Genomic DNA, 6,874 nt, shown 5'->3' with positions numbered 1-6,874 from the left:
ATCGCAAAACCCTTCAAAACTTCAGATCGACCGCGAAGATCTTAAACTTTCCACAAGAACCTTGGGATGAGTATTAATGGGTGGTGAATGGAAACATAAAGGATGCACTGTAAATCAGACGACGGGAAAGAGCGGCGGAACCTCTAAAGCTGGTGCGTCAACGCAATCTAGCGGACAGCGGCGTCGCGACGCCGCGAGGTAGGGCGCGCAGGTCGCGGGGGAGCGGGGCCCGGCCGCGTGAAGAGGAGTTCAGCAGCGGGGCGGGGAAGCGCGGGTCGCGGGGAAGAGAGGGACCGGCCGGCCGGTGGTGACATCGGCCATGGATGAAAATATAGGCAGCGCTAATGTCTCCGCTAACTGGAGTTGGGGGTCCTTATTCATTCTCTTGGTCCATGACATAACCTTAAACCTTCCGCTCAATGCCGCAAACAGCTGACGTGTCGATGCTGCGCCAAGAAAATGAACCAATCACAAAGTAGCACAGTAATACGTCACTAAAATGAAGAGATCACGTGACTGTTCGTAATATTTTCAAATCGATCTGAAAGTACTGCCTCGGATATAAGTATTTAAAGCATAAGGAGGCCCTAAAATACTTTAACCAGGTAATACGTCCGTGCGAGATTGTTATGCTTAAAAGCAAAACATTTCACGAAAACTTTTACGAATACCAGATGCAGAAAAAAATCCAATTTTCCCGGGTTGTACCAGAATGGCGTCATTACCCATAAGGCAAAAGGGCATGTAGTATAGTACATGTTACATCGGGGGAGTCGAACGGTTGGAAAGGGCGCATCTGGTACCCAGAAGCGCCCAACTACTGTCTGCTCTGTGTTAAAAGCATTTGATAATACCTCGTTTAATAGTTGATGTCTTTACTTTCCGTTGTGTGGCTCATTTTTATGTAAGCTTTTAAACAGCACTGGAAAAAAAGTCTCTTGAATCCAGAGTCTAGACTCTTAAAAAATTTAACAAGAAAAATTTTCTTGATTCGATCAAATTTTTGCTTAAATCCAAAGGAAATTCGCTTGAATTAAGAGTCGTGGTCCTCGATTCAAGCAAAAATCCGCTTAAATCAAGAGTATTTTTTCTTGTCAAATTTTTTAAGAGTCTGGACTCTGGAACCAAGAGATTTTTTTCCAGCGAGGAAAATCTCTAGTTCAAGGTTCTTCCAGCGGCCATTTTTTTTTTTAATCTTCAAATATCCCACGAGGGATAATCTTGCGCTTTACACTCTGACGCACATAGGCGTTTTTTGCTCAATCTGGCTAAAACCTTCTGTCTAGCAGCTCATGGCCACTGTTTAGTTCACCTGCTGTCGGAATAGCACTCCTATGCCTCAAGTACGTTTAATGGTATGGTGTGCTTTGCGATGTATCGATTGTATGCCATTCAAATCCATGAAAAAACATCGATTATCAGGGCGTTCGCGACGAAAACCATAATAATCAATTTTTCACCATAGCATCAAATGGGATGCTATCGATATAGGGATTGTTGTTTCAGGAAGACGGTCGCATTTCCCTTTCGTTAGTCCGGAAAAAATAGATTTTCCGAAAAAAAGATCGATTATTGACGACCACTTTAAAAATCGATTATTAACGACCACTTTAAAAATCGATTCTTCACCATAGCGCCAAATGGGATAATATCGATAGGGCTTGTTGTTTCAGGAAAACGGTCGCATTTCCCTCTCGTTAGTCCGGAGAAAAGATCGATTACTACATCAGGGCGTTCGCAACCACCACCATAATAATCGATTCTTCACCATAGCATCAAATGGGATAGTATCGATTGGGCTTGTTGTTTCAGGAAAACGGTCGTATTTCCCTCTCGTTAGTCCGAAAAAAAAGAAAACAGATTTGTTGAGCTCTCTGCCTCATTTGGGAGAGCCCCCCCCCCCCCCCCCCCCGCGAGAGAAGTGCGGGTGGAGCGCAATCATAAAAGCTGTCAGCATGATCTACAGCAAACAATCATAATCAGCTTACCGGCGCGGCGCGGCGTGACGTAACAAACGGACGGATTTCTGTCGAACAGAATTATGTGCGTTAAGACATGAGCCCTGAGACCCATAAGAATATATGCGTAACAGGGCTCACGCTATAATGCACATAGTTCCGTCTGGTAGAAATACGTGCAAATATGAGAATGACGGATGCGGCCGAGACGAACGCCCGTCGGACGAGTTCGAAAGCTGGATTTGAATCTGTTCGCTGCGAAAAGCTCCCGAAAAGCTTTCTCGGCGCGTCTGACCCATATTGAGCGGAAACAACCCGCATGTCTATTATATCGTAGCAGGTACCTGGAGTTGAGTCCCTTCACGCCGCCATTGGCGGATTCAGCAACTTGGCAACACTGTTTTTCTCCGTTTAAACGTATAGAAATATATCGATTCTTGGAGGGGCCAGGTGCTCCGACAAGAATCGACTATTTAACATAGGTTTAAATGGTGAGAATACAGTGTTGCCAAATTGCTGGATCCGCGAAATTTCCTCCGTTAAAACGCAAATTCCCTGGTAAATTTATGAATACCTACTTTTCTCCCAATTGTTCAGATAATTTTGTTTCCTAATTTCACATGAAGCTCCTGCAAATTTCAAAAAAAAAGTATCCATAACTTTCCTTAAAAACAAACCTTTTATTGAAAGAAATTTGGCAGCTCTCAAATGTTCATACGGCGTTCTTCCTCCAGCACGGCAGTACTCTTTTCCGTATAACACGGCAGTTTTCACCTGTCTTGATGAAAGCAGCAATTCCAACCGTGCGTGAGCCACGATTGTCACTTGCTCATATGCGCTTCGGGGCTCACTCCAGATTGGAGATACTGCTCTTATCCGTTGCCCGGCAGCGCGTTGAGGCAGTATGTGCGTCAGGAAGGTCACGCCATTCGATCCCAGGTCGAGCTCAGCGGTTCCCGTCCGACGTCACACGTCAACTCCCGGTCGCACGCGAAACTCAACGTTGGCGCATCCACGTCAGGCACCGAAGCTCAGCGTGGACTTTGGGGTATTTCTGGGTGCCCTTTTGCGCACGGTTGAACATGTGCGCTGAGCGAACCTGCTGCGCGTGTCTTTGCGTTGTTCCTGACGCGTAAATAAATTCTCAATTTTGAAAAACCATGTATCGATGCAGAAAAATTAGACTTCGGCGCAAATTTCGCTCTGAAAATCTACAAACTCAGTTGCAAACATTTGACTGAGTTTTTGTGCTAAAAAATGGCCTAAAGCTGCAAAAGCATCCGAAAATTTTGTGCTCTGAAATAGCCGAAAAGTGAATCCTTTTTCACTGAGCTCTTCCAAATTTTTCTTGTGCAGTTTTGTTGTTAGAAAAAATGTTTCTACAAATCTGGGTGTTTCCTTGGAAATTTTAAACCACCTAGTGCGACACACACACACCCTCACACACAAAAAACCATACAAATTAGAATATCACTAGGTGTTGCTCCTCTGACGTAAAAGTGTAACTCTATTTTGGGATGAGCCCTATTAGCCATATAACCTCTCGCTTTCTAGGGCTCACGGGAAAACGCCCGAGGAGCCGAGTCGTAAGATGTCAGATAGAGAGTAAGGTGCATTACAAATTTTTCGGGCTGAGTAGACCAACTTAAGGACAGTTTAAGGCATAGATCGTAACGTTCGTAAAAAAAAATTAATCGCCCATTGCTATTAGTGTTTCTCTGTTAACGTTGCCCGGGATATTAAATTTAACCCGGGAAACTTCCCCAATAGAATAGAAATATTCCCTTAGATCCCTAGATCCAACGGGGAAGAGACGCAATTTTTTTTTGAATTTTTCGGACTGGGCAGACCAACTTTCTGGACTTATGGACAGTTTAAAGCATTGGACGTAACGTCCGCAACAAAAATAATTGCCCATTGATATGTGTTTCTCTGCTAGTCACGGAAACATGGAAATATTCCCTTAGATCCCTAGATCCAACGGGGGAAGAGGCGCAACGGCACCCCGCACCGACGCGCGCCGGCGCTATTTTCCAGTTCGCACATGGCGTCGCGGCGCGTCTCGACGACGCGCGCCAGCTGTTAAAACACAGTAGCGTCCGTTACGTCACCAGTGTCGCAGGTACGCTTTTTTTACGCCAGTGCGTGCTTATCAGGAGCCCCCGGCCGCACCGCGACGACGGCCGACGCTTCAGTTCGCGACTTGACGCCCGCCCTGGCCGCATCGCGCCGCCTCGCTCAGACCGAGCCGACGAGTTGTAACGGCCCGAAATCGCTCAGAATTTTTTAAAAGTTTTTTTCTAGTTTTTTTGTACCCCTTTTGTATAGTTATTTTGTATCCCGGTTCACCGTTGCGTACGGATTACCTACCCGTAGTGTTACGTGTGATATCTGTAATATTGTTCTGTAAAGGAATCGTACTGCTTTTGAGAAGCTAACGCCGTGTGGATTTTACCGACTGATTTTGTAAGTGGCTTTTTTGGTTTTTTTCTCCTACCGCGTTAAAAATAATCATATTCTTTTTTCTATATTGAAGACAAGACGAGTTGATCGATCCATAAATTGTGTCAAATAAGACTCCAACTTAAGGGCAATAATTGAGGCAATTCAGTGTCAATTGAAGGTATTAATGCTGTTCAGAAGAATACAACCATAAATCAAAAGGAACGATTTAGCATACAATCCATAGCATATAGCCCTTTTGATGTAGGTAATTAATTTGCGCATAGTTTCTTTTAGCGCCGATGTGTACAGTTTCATTTTAGAATCAATTAGACTCCCTTGGAGTAAAGTCAAATGAAATTTCGGCTATATTTCGCATTCAGGAACCACTATTTTTGACACATTTAAGAAACAGCATATCCGCAAATGGAAACCAATGGCACGTCTGTTGTTTTTTAAATGAGCTAGAGATAGTACTAGTTTCTCATTGTAATATGTAGGTCATTTCGTCAAATTTGACTCGAGAGTAGAATCAAAATCGTCTCGATCTCGTCTTCAATAGAGGAACAGGATATTATAGTTTTAACAAGGTTTTGACTTTTTGCTCGGCACCGAGGTTTTTGCAATGCAGTCTCCTTCCTTCACGTAAACCCAAAAATATTTCGGCGGTATTAGGTCAACATTTGTACAAAGTTCCAGAATTTTTTAGATCGTGTCAATATTGAGCCAGCGCTAACAGGGTAACATAATGTTAGTATACATTGTAGGTGTCCTTTTAAGCGTTGATTTAGTTTGAAAAAATGTCGGTCGTATGAGGACATCAGTGGAAGAGAAAGTTAACCACCGATTTTCATCTAACGATTGTTTTCTTAAAATATGCAGTTGTGGCGAGTTCCCAACATCAAGTCCTAATGCAGCTTGAAAAAAGCAAAGTGAAACGGCCAAAACATTCTGATGATGTGGAGCCTAGTTTTGTTTGGTACCCAAGACCAAAGTATTCGGTCAGTCCACTCGAATTATTCGGTCGAACCAACGGAATTCCTGCAATCTGGTGCAGCTTGATCGAACAGTTTTAATGAGCATATCGAATGATTCGGTTGTGTCCACAAGACAAAATAGGTTCCACATAATCCAAACACATAGGTTATACCTAAAATTTGTCTTCAGTGCGTGAGTTTATTTGGAAACCATCCTTGTACACTTTGATTCATCAAATAACATAATAAGTTGGAACTGCTTTTAGCCCAACTTTTATTACAGAGAAATTTTTGTGATACATAGGTGCAATGAGATTTTTTTATGCAAATTTGCGAATGAGGTTTCGAGGGTAATTTATGCCATAAAAGCAGGGTGCAGAGACATTGAGCCAAACCTCAGTTTCCGAACGGATTTATTTTTCCATCACTTACTATGATATCAGTACATACACTGAAAACAAAGTTCGGTCATATGAACCGAAAGTTCGGTTTGACGAACAAAATAGTTGGGATAATATAGAACTCCGAACATCCGGTTTACTTGACCGAACTTTTTTTTTCAGTGCACCTCCTAACCTTAGTGCTATATATTTTCGATATATTTTCGACAAGTATAGCGCGATGTTGAACGAAATTGATTCAAAGTCCAATTTTGTTGGCTGATCGGGTCACGAATGAGTTCATCGATATGTCTGAGACGGGAACGGAGGTTTTGCCTTGAGTCACCCTTATCAGAGGTTTTCTCCAACTCTTTACTATCAAATGAACCGATTTCCTTGCATTCGTGAACTTTCCAATGAATGAGGTAATAGAGTAAATCAATGTGAATAAACCTCGAAAATGGTTACACGTTGTTGCTGTGAAAAAACCTGCGACACAAAAAAAAAAAAAAAAAAAAAAAAAAAAAAAAAAAAAAACCAGTGACGGGAAGCTCTCTCCACCCATACCCTCTCCAATGCCCAGAATAATAAATCAATGCTGTTTGGTCCATTTTTGTGGCAAAATTCATGTAGAATAATTACTTCTATCGCAAAATTTAGTCCATTTGTTCTGAGAAAAATTCTATCACACGCAAAACTGTTGTTGTGACGTCTTTTAGCAGAATACTGTCTCCTTTTCCAATCTAATTTCACCCGAAGTCCCACTAGAAAAATATTGGGGAAAAGTACTGCGGGAGCTCATTAGACACTCTCATATGGAACTGGAAAAGTGTTTCATGCAAATGATTCTGTGCTGAAATTAATGAACACGACTTCATAGAAGGAGAATTTCTGCGACGAAGTTTCCGTGCGAATACAAAGTTCTGTTTGTTCTTTCTCAGAATTTTAATGAGAGAGTATTTTTGCGTAAAGCTCTATTCCGCATTAGAAATCTCGGATTGACGGGTAGAGTGATCAGTGTGGAACAAATTGCACTACACCTAACAGCGATTCTATGTAAAAAATGAAAACTGTATAAGGAGATGAAAGAAAAGGTTGACCTTTTCACCCTTAATTT

At 42.3% G+C, this 6,874-nt stretch overlaps 1 protein-coding gene across 1 annotated transcript in view; it reads left to right on the top strand.

The window, feature by feature from the left end:
• The first annotated feature begins 4,054 nt into the window (after positions 1-4,054).
• LOC109030278 (protein Tob1) overlaps positions 4,055-6,874 on the top strand; it is a 36,271-nt gene continuing 33,451 nt past the window's right edge. Inside the window, exon 1 of the mRNA XM_019041163.2 lies at positions 4,055-4,424. The gene's annotated coding sequence lies outside the window, so the exon portion shown is untranslated. The remainder of the gene's footprint in view (positions 4,425-6,874) is intronic.

This window comes from Bemisia tabaci, chromosome 8, assembly GCF_918797505.1.
Source record: "Bemisia tabaci chromosome 8, PGI_BMITA_v3".
Classification (NCBI taxonomy): domain Eukaryota; kingdom Metazoa; phylum Arthropoda; class Insecta; order Hemiptera; family Aleyrodidae; genus Bemisia; species Bemisia tabaci.
Note: the sequence above shows the minus strand (reverse complement) of the source record. Positions and strands in the feature narration are given on the sequence as shown.